Below are 11,554 nucleotides of genomic sequence, written 5' to 3'. Positions count from 1 at the left end.
CTTCTTCGTTCCCTTCTTCTTCTTCTTCTCTTCCTTCTCCTCGTTCCCTTTTTTAGGAGGAAGAGGCTTGAAGGGTGGCTTGTCCGCATAACCTGATTTGCTTTCAGAAACAATAGAAGAAACTTGGGAGGATCCCTCCTTTTCATTAATTAGTTGAAAACACACAGCGGTCCTATCGTATTTTGGCAAGGTGTCATCTTCTAAAATATTTTGTATGTAAGTATTTGTATGGCTATTATCAATGCAATAAGAAAAACACCCATGCAGGACATCATCAACATCAAGATCACTCATATGTAACAAAGAGATTTTTCTCGACGAGTTCTTCACACCCCAATAATAAAGTAAGTTCATCATGCTGATTAGGAGTAATTTCATCATCACAATACAAATTTGCAGCACTCATTGGGTTCAAATTATCATTGGAGGAGCATTGAAAATTAAAATGACCCACTTCATGGCAAACTTCACAAATAAAAGGATAGAGGGCACAAACTTTTTTACCAAGATCATCTAGAGCCCTAAACCACTTTCTAGTTTTTTCATTAGCATGATGGATACAATATTCATCTTTGATTTGATTAATTCCACAAGGTCTATGTATTCCACAAAAATTAACATGCTTATAGGAAATAACATTCTTAGGAGTTTGAGCATGCTCATTACAATAATTAACAACAATTTCATTCTTCATGCAAGCCTCTTTAAAAGGTTCATGATACTTATCAAAATTCTTTTTAGGAAATTCAAAATGAGAAGCAAAGGCTTTATAAAGATTTGCAGCAACTTGAGAGTCAAGACCATAAGTAGCACTCATATTTCGAAATTTATCGGTATCCATAAAAGTTTCAATGCATTCATAATCATAATTTATACCTGACTCTTTACCTTTGTCGTTCTCCCAATCTTCGAGCGTTCTCCTTAATCCGATCAAGAAGGTCCCTTTTAAACTCTTCTTTGTTGCGCGTGAATGATCCGGAACAAGTAGCATCCGAGCAAGGTCTTATCTTGAAAAGAAAGTCTTGCATAGAAATTATCAATAATGATATTACCTGGAAGCTCATGATTGGGGCATTTGAGCATTAAAGACTTCAATCTCTCCCATGCTTGGGCAATACTCTCTCCATCATGAGGCCAGAAATTATATATTCGGTTTCGGTCTTTGTGAATTTCACTTGGAGGATAGAATTTAGAATAAAATAGATGCACAATATCCTTCCAATCAAGAGAATGCTCATCCTTCAGCGAGTTTATGCCAATGCGCCGCTTTACCGGACAACGACATAGAGAATAATTTCTTCTTCACTTCATCCATAGAGATACTGCACACTTGAATAACCCGCATAATTCATGCAAAAACAGTAAATGATCTCCGGGATGCACGGTTCCATCCCCTTCATAGCGGTTATCCATAACACGTTCAATAATTTTCATAGGTATTTTATATGGAGTACTTTCGGTAGGTGCATTTAAAATATCACAAGCATCATTAGAGTTATCGCATATGGGAGATAAAGTATTATCGGAGCAAATTTTCTCACCCGAAGATGGGAAGCTAAAAAGATCACAAAAACTAGCTTCCCCAAGCTTAGACTTCTCCATAGCATTAGCGATAATTGCATTCATACTAATAACATCGCTACTAGCATGCGAATGAGGTTCCATTGGTTTTTTAATGTTTGCACCAAACAATTCTAAATCAGGAAAAAGATTAAAAAGCTCACTAATTTTTTTGTTGTTTTCCATTATGCCTAACTAGTGTAAACAAGAAACAAAAAGATGCAATTGCAGGATCTAAAGGAAATAGCTTCGAGCACACACACAACGGCGCCAGAAAAATACTTTACCTGAGACCGGAGTATGAGTGCCTTTTTACCTTTCCTCCCCGGCAACGGCGCCGAGAAAAGTGCTTGATGTCTACGGGAGCTTCTATTCTTGTAGACAGTGTTGGGCCTCCAAGAGCGAGAGGTTTGTAGAACAGCAACAAGTTTCCCTTAAGTGGATCACCCAAGGTTTATCGATCTCGGGGAGGAAGAGGTCAAAGATATCCCTCTCATGCAACCACTGCAACCACAAAGCAAGAAGTCTCTTGTGTCCCCAACACACCTAATAGGTGCACTAGTTCGGCGAAGAGATAGTGAAATACGAGGTGGTATGAATAAGTAGTAGCAACGGCACCGGAAAAGTGCTTTGCCCGGGACGAGTGAACAAGCAGTAGTAACGCAGCAGTAGTAACGCAGTAAAACGAGTAAACAAGCAGCGATAGCGATATTTAGGAACAAGGCCTAGGGATTAGACTTTCACTAGTGGACACTCTCAACATTGATCACATAACGAGAATAGATAAATGCATACTCTACACTCTTGTTGGATGATGAACACATTGCGTAGGATTACACGAACCCTCAATGCCGGAGTTAACAAGCTCCACAATAATGCTCATATTTTAGTAACCTTTAGTGTAAGATAGATCAAAAGACTAAACCAAGTACTAGCATAGCATGCACACTTGTCACCTTCATGCATATGTAGGAGGAATAGATCACATCAATATTATCATAGCAATAGTTAACTTCGCAATCTACAAGAGATCATGATCATAGCATAAACCAAGTACTAACACGGTGCACACACTCGTCACCTTTACACACGTGCGGGAGGAATAAAACTACTTTAATAACACATCACTAGAGTAGCACATAGATAAATTGTGATACAAAACATATTGCAATCATAAAGAGATATAAATAAGCACTTCACTACGCCATTCATAACGGTGAGTAAGTATTCTGTGAAATATAGCCTAAGAGACCCACACGGTGCACACACTTGTCACCTTTACACACGTGGGACAAGGAGTCTCCGGAGATCACATAAGTAAAACTCTCTTGACTAGCATAGTGACATCTAGATTACAAGCATCATCATATGAATCTCAATCATGTAAGGCAGCTCATGAGATTATTGTATTGAAGTACATAGGAGAGAGATGAACCACATAGCTACCGGTACAACCCCGAGCCTCGATGGAGAACTACTCCCTCCTCATGGGAGCAGCGAGCGGTGATGAAGATGGCGGTGGAGATGGCAGCGATGTCGATGGAGAAGCCTTCCGGGGGCACTTCCCCGCTCCGGCAGGGTGCCGGAACAGAGACTCCTGTCCCCCAGATCTTGGCTTCGCGATGGCGGCGGCTCTGGAGGGTTTTCCGTATCGTGGTTCTTCGCATCAGGGTTTTCGCGACGGAGGCTTTATATAGGCGAAGAGGCGGCGCGAGGAGGGTCGAAGGGGTGGCCACACCATATGGCGGCGCGGCCGGGGCCTGGGCCGCGCCGGCCTATGGTCCGGGGGCCCGGTGCCCCCCTGCGGTCCTTCACGGGTGTTCCGGATGCTTCCGGTGAAAATAGGAACCCGGGTCTTGATTTCGTCCGATTCGAGAATATTTCGTTACTAGGATTTCGAAACCAAAAACAGCGAGAAACGAGAACTGGCACTTCGGCATCTTGTTAATAGGTTAGTTCCAGAAAATGCACGAATATGACATAAAGTGTGCATAAAACATGTAGGTATCATCAATAATATGGCATAGAACATAAGAAATTATCGATACGTCGGAGACGTATCAGGAGGCTCCCTCCTCTATATGCTTGCTGATATTGCTTGTTCATTCCTTGTAAAATTAACTTTCTTAATACCAGATAAACAATGCTATTGTTGACGTCAGAAACCCACTGGCGGGCAGCGACAGGCAACACAGTAGAGCCGGGAACAACTAGGGCTGCGGCTGGCCCCAGTCCCTCAGAGCGGCGGCCCGCAAAGCCTCCTGGTCACACGTCCGATGCTATCGCAAGGGCGTGCCACCTGACCTATACCTGGTCAGGAAGGTGTTGGATGATGCCTCGCTTAGTTTCCTGCATGGCATACACGTAAACATTAAATACGAGCCTCGATCGGCTCTCGGGTTATCCTCGTGAATCGGCTCAAAGAGCCGATCCACCCATGATTCGTACAAGGTGTCCGAATATATGGTGGTCTCGCTTGATCAAGATAAAGCTAAAGAGATCTACGACGATTTAGGGTTTTCACCGCATAATCGGATCATCCTACTCACGATTGGGCCTCGCGCTCACGCACGGTGACCGTAAGCCGATCCTAGATAGGGCCTAAAAACCAACACGAGGTTGATCCCCGGAACATCCTTTCTAGGGCTAGCAAACGTCACCCTACACGCCGCTGGATCCTCCAACCCTTTGTAGGGCCTAACTAATGCGGATATTAAACTAATCCTTGATGAACAAGGAGCAACCGTAACGGATCAGATCTACTAAACTATGATCAAGCGGGGTGCCGCCCCTACACCTGAGATAGGTGTAAGGGCGGCTAGATGCATAAGGGTCGCACTACGACAGCATATGATACGAAGAACAATGCTAACCCTAACACATCTAAGATAACTACGTTGCTCGCCATCAAAAAGGCTTCAGCACGAGCAACGCATGAACAACGTGGGTAGGCTTGTGCTACCTAGATCGCAAGATGCGATCTAGGCGACATGGTGCTTACCGGAGAAACCCTCGAGACGAAGGAGTTGGCGATGCGCCGAGATTTGTTTGTGTTGAACGTTGGTTGTTGTTTATTCCATAAACCCTAGATACATATTTATAGTCCAAGGGACTTTCTAACTCAAGCGTGCACCTAACCGTGCACGGGTAAAACTTTAACTCCTAACCGACACGTAACCTAATATGTTACAGATACAAGGGCAAACTAGCCCAAACTTTGCATGTAAGGCCGATTCACGTATTTCTTCTATATATATTCTTCAAGTCCATCTTGATCGCGGCCCACCTCTGACTCGGTCAAATTCTGGTGATAACACATGCCCCCTGGTTTTGGAAATGTCATTTCCAAAATCATTATGCTTATACCTCATCGGGTCATGTCATGGCGTCTTGCCTCCTTAACTTTATCACCAATCTAAAAAATGAAGGAACGTCTTCACTTAACCCTGCCGATAGCCAGAGTCAGGCGCCCCCCAAAAGAGCCGATGGTATCACATCAGCCTCTATGATAAATCGGGAGCAAGGTCAACCTAACTGCCCCTCCAAACGGTAACTTGCGCCCTTCGTCTGAGAAGCTCAGATCCCCAAATCGCCGCCCAGACAGCTCTACGGATCTCAGATCTTAGCCGCGCCGTCCCAATCCCTCAGCGCATCCAATGGCGGAATCATCCAACGCCAACGCCATGATCTCCGGTCTGAAGGTAATCCTCAACGGCCCCCTTGCCACATGCATCAATGTCAAGAGTAAACAGCAAACACCTGAATTAATGTTTTCTCCCACTATCAATTTTAGGTTTCAGACATCCTGTCTGCCACATCCTTCTCTCGCAAATTCTATGTGCCTTGGTCCTCGTTCTTCCGAGAGCCCTGCCCTCTTAATTTCATGCGAAGCTAACGGGATCCCCTTTGTGAATCGGAACTTAGATCCGACCTCCCGGGCCGACCGCTCGCGAGCCTGGCCTAACCCCCCTGAGGGTTGGGTGACATGGTACAACAGAGTATCCAAAGCCCATTATGCCACCTGGGAAGCCATAGGGATAGCCGATGCCCTGTCATTATCATTGTCTCCTCTTGAGAAGAATGAAAACATTCTGAAAACCATCGGCTATTTCTGGTCTGACGCACTGAACTGTTTCATGTTTGGCCATGGCCCTATGACACCCACTCTGCTGGATGTGACCATGATCACGAGCCTAGACATTGTATCCCCAAGCCCATTCGCATTCAAACTGCCGAAAGTCCCTTTCACCCTTTCTTCTAAAAAGAGTGTACCAGCTCGGGGTGCCTACCTCAATCGTTATATGAAGACCAAAGGCCCCGTGACGGAGAGAGAACACACAGCCTTCCCGAACTTTTGGTTGGAGCACTTCATATTCCGTGGCCCATCACTTGCCCCTACCAAAAATTACCTTTCCCTAGCCTATGAACTGGCCAAAGGCACCCATCTTGGCCTAGGCAAGCTGTTTCTTGGAGAGGTCTATCGATCTCTTCAATCGATGTCCGTCAAACTTGTTCTCTCAAAAGACGATTAAAGCCGGCGGTCCCCGGTGGTTTATTCGGTTATGGGCGCAGCTATACTTTCGAGAACCAGATCCCGGACTTCCCACCTTTGACCTCCTGCACCTTCCCGGATGCTAACGGCAAGGATATCCGATGTACCGGCTATGGCCAAGCTTTGTATGGTCTCCCGAGCGACAGGTCGATCCCTAAGGAAGCGAGCAGGGTGGTTCAAGATCTTCTTCCAAGGTTTGGACAACCCCCTGTTCTTTCCTTATATCGAACCGGAGAATTTTGAAAATCCGAGTCTCCTTTCGATTGGATAACTTTGCCGATGACGACAAGCACCCAGCATCTGTATTCCATCATGATTCGCCCTTGCTTCCTCCCTGTCGGCATGAGTACCTCGAACCGGATCATCAAGCCTGGTTATGAGTGTTATCAACCGGTAGTGGTAGCCCGACAGCTTGGTCTCGGGCAGGTGCCGCCACACTTCTTCTTACACCACCTGACAGCAAGCAGAGCTGAACTGCCTGACATACTTACTGGCCAAAGGTGTTACACCTTCTTTGATGCTTTGGCCATCCCAATTCCCCACAACCTCCGTTTCTCCTTTACTACCGACGGTTTCGAGACTTGGTGGTCCATGTGGAAGACCCATGTCTTCAGAAGGGCTTTAGGACCGCTGTTGAGACAACTCGATGCCGAGTATGACATCCCCGCAGACCAGGTACCATCACTCACATATTTCTTGTAACTGCTTATGGTAATCGTCTGGTGACTGATGCGTGTAGTTGACACGTTCGTTGGGAACCCCAAGAGGAAGGTGTGATGCGCACAGCGGCAAGTTTCCCTCAGTTAGAAACCAAGGTTTAATCGAACCAGTAGGAGTTAAGAAGCACGTTGAAGGTTGATGGCGGCGGGATGTAGTGCGGCGCAACAACAGAGATTCCGGCGCCAACGTGGAACCTGCACAACACAACCAAAGTACTTTGCCCCAACGAAACAGTGAGGTTGTCAATCTCACCGGCTTGCTGTAACAAAGGATTAACCGTATTGTGTGGAAGATGATTGTTTGCGAGAGAAAACGAGTAAAACAAGTATTGCAAGCAGATTTGTATTTCAGTATTAAAGAATGGACCGGGGTCCACGAGTTCACTAGAGGTGTCTCTCCCATAAGATAAAAGCATGTTGGGTGAACAAATTACGGTCGGGCAATTGACAAATAGAGAGGGCATAACAATGCACATACATGACATGATAAGTATAGTGAGATTTAATTGGGCATTACGACAAAGTACATAGACCGCCATCCAACCGCATCTATGCCTAAAAAGTCCACCTTCGAGGTTATCGTCCGAACCCCTCCGGTATTAAGTTGCTAAACAACGGACAATTGCATTAAGTATGGTGCGTAATGTAATCAACAACTACATCCTCGGACATAGCGCCAATGTTTTATCCCTAGTGGCAACGAGCACAACACAACCTTAGAACTTTCACGTCACTCTGTCCCGGTGTCAATGCAGGCATGAACCCACTATCGAGCATAAATACTCCCTCTTGGAGTTAAAAGTAAAAACTTGGCCGAGCCTCTACTAGTAACGGAGAGCATGCAAGATCATAAACAACACATGTATAATAACTTGATAATTAACATGACATGGTATTCTCTATCCATCGGATCCCGACAAACACAACATATAGAATTACGGATAGATGATCTTGATCATGTTAGGCAGCTCACAAGATCCAACAATGAAGCACAATGAGGAGAAGACAACCATCTAGCTACTGCTATGGACCCATAGTCCGAGGGTGAACTACTCACTCATCACTCCGGAGGCGACCATGGCGGTGTAGAGTCCTCCGGGAGATGAATCCCCTCTCCGGCAGTGGTGCCGGAGGAGATCTCCGGGATCCCCCGAGATGGGATCGGCGGCGGCGGCGTCTCGGTAAGGTTTTCCGTATCGTGGTTTTTCGCATCGGGGGTTTCGCGACGGAGGCTTTAAGTAGGCGGAAGGGCAGAGTCGGGGGCCAGACGAGGGGGCCACACCATAGGGCAGCGCGGGCCCCCCCTGGGCCGCGCCGCCACGTGGTGTCGCCACCTCGTGGCCCCACTTCGTGTGTTCTTCGGTCTTCTGGAAGCTCCGTGGAAAAATAGGCCCCTGGGTCTTCGTTTCGTCCAATTCCGAGAAAATTTCGTTACTAGGATTTCGAAACCAAAAACAGCAGAAAACGAGAACCGGCACTTCGGCATCTTGTTAATAGGTTAGTTCCGGAAAATGCACGAATATGACATAAAGTGTGCATAAAACATGTAGGTATCATCAATAATATGGCATAGAACATAAGAAATTATCGATACGTCGGAGACGTATCAGTGACCTGACTCTATCTTCCTAGCAGCAACAAGAGGGCCCAGTTCCCAAGCAAGCCGACGGCTCCCCCTTCGTATTTCTTCCTCCGGCCCCGGTGGTTCTCTTCTTCCAGAGCTCGCCATCCCTGAAGAAAGTCATAATGCAGAGCCAGCCGATTCCTCCGAAATCGGCTCCCAAGAGTAAAGCAACTTCGGGGCCGGCTTGCCCCCGAGCCTCGACTCGGGCGAGGACGGCGGTGAGGAAGGTGGCCGTCGGGAAGACCCCGAAGCGCAAAGCTCCTCGCTCAGGAAAGCTTGCACGTAAGTTGATCCGTGTCTTAATCGAACACATTTGCCTTCCCAACCTTTGTAACATGGTTGTACCTCTTCTTCCGGGCTTCTATCGAAGAGAACTCCGAGTGAGGGAGCACGGTCCGAGCCCAAGGGACTCTTCCCCGAGTGATACGAAAGGTCCACTACACAGAGCCAGACGGATTCGCCAACGTCGGCTTCTCAGAAAAGGTCGACTTCCGAGCCGGCTGTCCTTCAGGTTCCGATCCAAACGAGGTCGCGCATGAAGCGTCGATGCGTCAAAAGGGCCCGCACCAGCCCGCAAGCCTCCTCGCCGAGCCAGGAAGTTTCAAATGTAATATACTCAGTAGTTCGTGTTCCACATCGTCTTGCCACTAATCGTATTGCTTTACCATTTCTCTTGCAGACTGATGGGACTTCTAGCGGGGACGTTGAAGAGGTGCCGATGCCATCTGCTGCCCTTGGCCTGTCCAATTCGCCAAGCGCGACTGACCAAGTGGCTAACCTAGCCCAGACTGCCGTAAAGCCGATCGTCACGACATCGGCTTCCCTTCCTTTCTTGGGAGAGGTAAGCTCTCTCTCTCTCAAGCCCGCTCTTTTCCTTTGTCGTATGCTCATGCTGCTCTTGCTCGTCTGTCAGGGGTGTGATCCTTCAAGCTTGTTGACGTTCGACCCCAACTCCATCGAGCCTGCTGTTTCCAAAACAGGTGAAGAGCCAGATCCTAGTGCGATCGATGGCCCACTCCAGCGCCTCAAAGTCTTGCTCTCCTCCTCGGTCGATACGCTGGTCGAGAACCCTGAGGCAATCAAGGGCATCCTCGAGGACATCCAGCCCCGTCTCCCAGTAACGCTGCAAGTTAAGCTTTGGCAGGCAGTGTCTTTGCCAGTTTTCAGGTCAAGGGTGCAGTCGGCTCGTCAAAGGATTACTCTTCGCCGCGCCCAACTCCCGTTGAGAGCCGATATTGCAGGCAAATGTCAACGGCTCAATGAGAAGAAAGCCGTTTTGGATGCCAAGACCGCCACTTCGCTCGCTGGCGTCAAACTTGCGACCTTGCGCAAGGAACTGGAGGACCTTGAGAAGAGGGCCATGGAGACCAAACAACTTATCCAGGACGAGGAATCCCTCATTGCTTGCTCCCAAGAGGAAGCAAAAGGTCTCACAGCCGATCTGAAGACCGACCTGGCTGAAATTCGTGCCCTGAGCAGCCAGCTGGTGATGGGGAGAGACGAGGACGACGAGGCCGAGATCGCCGAGGTGGATCGAATCCGTGCCGATGCTCTTCACGCCCTTAATGCTTTTCTTCAGCAGGGCCCCCTTGTGTAAACTGATGCATGTAAACTTGCTTTGCTGTACTTGTCCAAGTCAACGTCGGTGCATCGGCTCCGGTTGCGTCGCCAATTTGATTGTGTTTTTTTTATATCGTCAATTTCCGCCAATTTCCCTATCGGCCGCCAGTATTCCTCCGCACATGCTCAATGGTATCGCTGCATGCCCATACGATTAGGTGCCCCCCCCGAGCCGATTCTGCCAGGAATTGCTGATATCGGCTCTACGGCTAGCCAATGAACGATGTGAACGTTGGCTTTGTTAGGAACAATGTGGATTTCTTCCAGTGCCTCAGCCGACGCATCCCATTGCCCATTAGATCGACGTTGAGCCCAGACCGAAACATGGTAGAGTCGGCCTTTATGTTAGTAGGTCCACGCTGGTCTGGCGGTATTCCTCTACAGATCTTTGGGGCCAATCTCACGGATCGGCCTTGCCGCGTTTGCCCATACATAGTGTCGGAGCTGGTCACGTGGAACGGTTTCTTCCTTGTCGTCGCTGTGAGAGCACCATGTGGTTGATCTCCTGACGCAGCGACCTGGTGCGTTCTTCTGACGGGGCGGACAGGTCCACTCCATCGAGTGCGCCTTCAGGTGTGAACCCCTTCCACCTGACGCCATGGGAGCGGGTTCTGTGGAAAGAGCCGATGAGTTCGGCTTCGAGGGTTGCCTTGATCTCGTCATGTTTCTTCTTGAGTTCGTCAGGCAGATCCTCGTACTTGACCGGAGTGCTTTCCGCCATCTCGGATGTAGATGGCGATGTGGTGGATGTCGAAGGTGGTCCCACCGGGCGTGCCAGAATGTGTTGACGTCAGAAACCCACTGGCGGGCAGCGACGAGCAACACAGTAGAGCCGGGAACAACTAGGGCTGCGGCTGGCCCCAGTCCCTCAGAGCGGCGGCCCGCAAAGCCTCCTGGTCACACGTCCGATGCTATCGCAAGGGCGTGCCACCTGACCTATACCTGGTCAGGAAGGTGTTGGATGATGCCTCGCTTAGTTTCCTGCATGGCATACACGTAAACATTAAATACGAGCCTCGATCGGCTCTCAGGTTATCCTGTGAATCGGCTCAAAGAGCCGATCCACCCATGATTCGTACAACTACAAGGTGTCCGAATATATGGTGGTCCTGCTTGATCAAGATAAAGCTAAAGAGATCTACGACGATTTAGGGTTTTCACCGCATAATCGGATCATCCTACTCACGATTGGGCCTCGCGCTCGCGCACGGTGACCGTAAGCCGATCCTAGATAGGGCCTAAAAACCAACACGAGGTTGATCCCCGGAACATCCTTTCTAGGGCTAGCAAACGTCACCCTACACGCCGCTGGATCCTCCAACCCTTTGTAGGGCCTAACTAATGCGGATATTAAACTAATCCTTGATGAACAAGGAGCAACCGTAACGGATCAGATCTACTAAACTATGATCAAGTGGGGTGCCGCCCCTACACCTGAGATAGGTGTAAGGGCGGCTAGATGCATAAGGGTCGCACTAC

This window comes from Lolium rigidum, chromosome 6, assembly GCF_022539505.1.
Source record: "Lolium rigidum isolate FL_2022 chromosome 6, APGP_CSIRO_Lrig_0.1, whole genome shotgun sequence".
Taxonomy (NCBI): Eukaryota; Viridiplantae; Streptophyta; class Magnoliopsida; order Poales; family Poaceae; genus Lolium; species Lolium rigidum.
Note: the sequence above shows the minus strand (reverse complement) of the source record.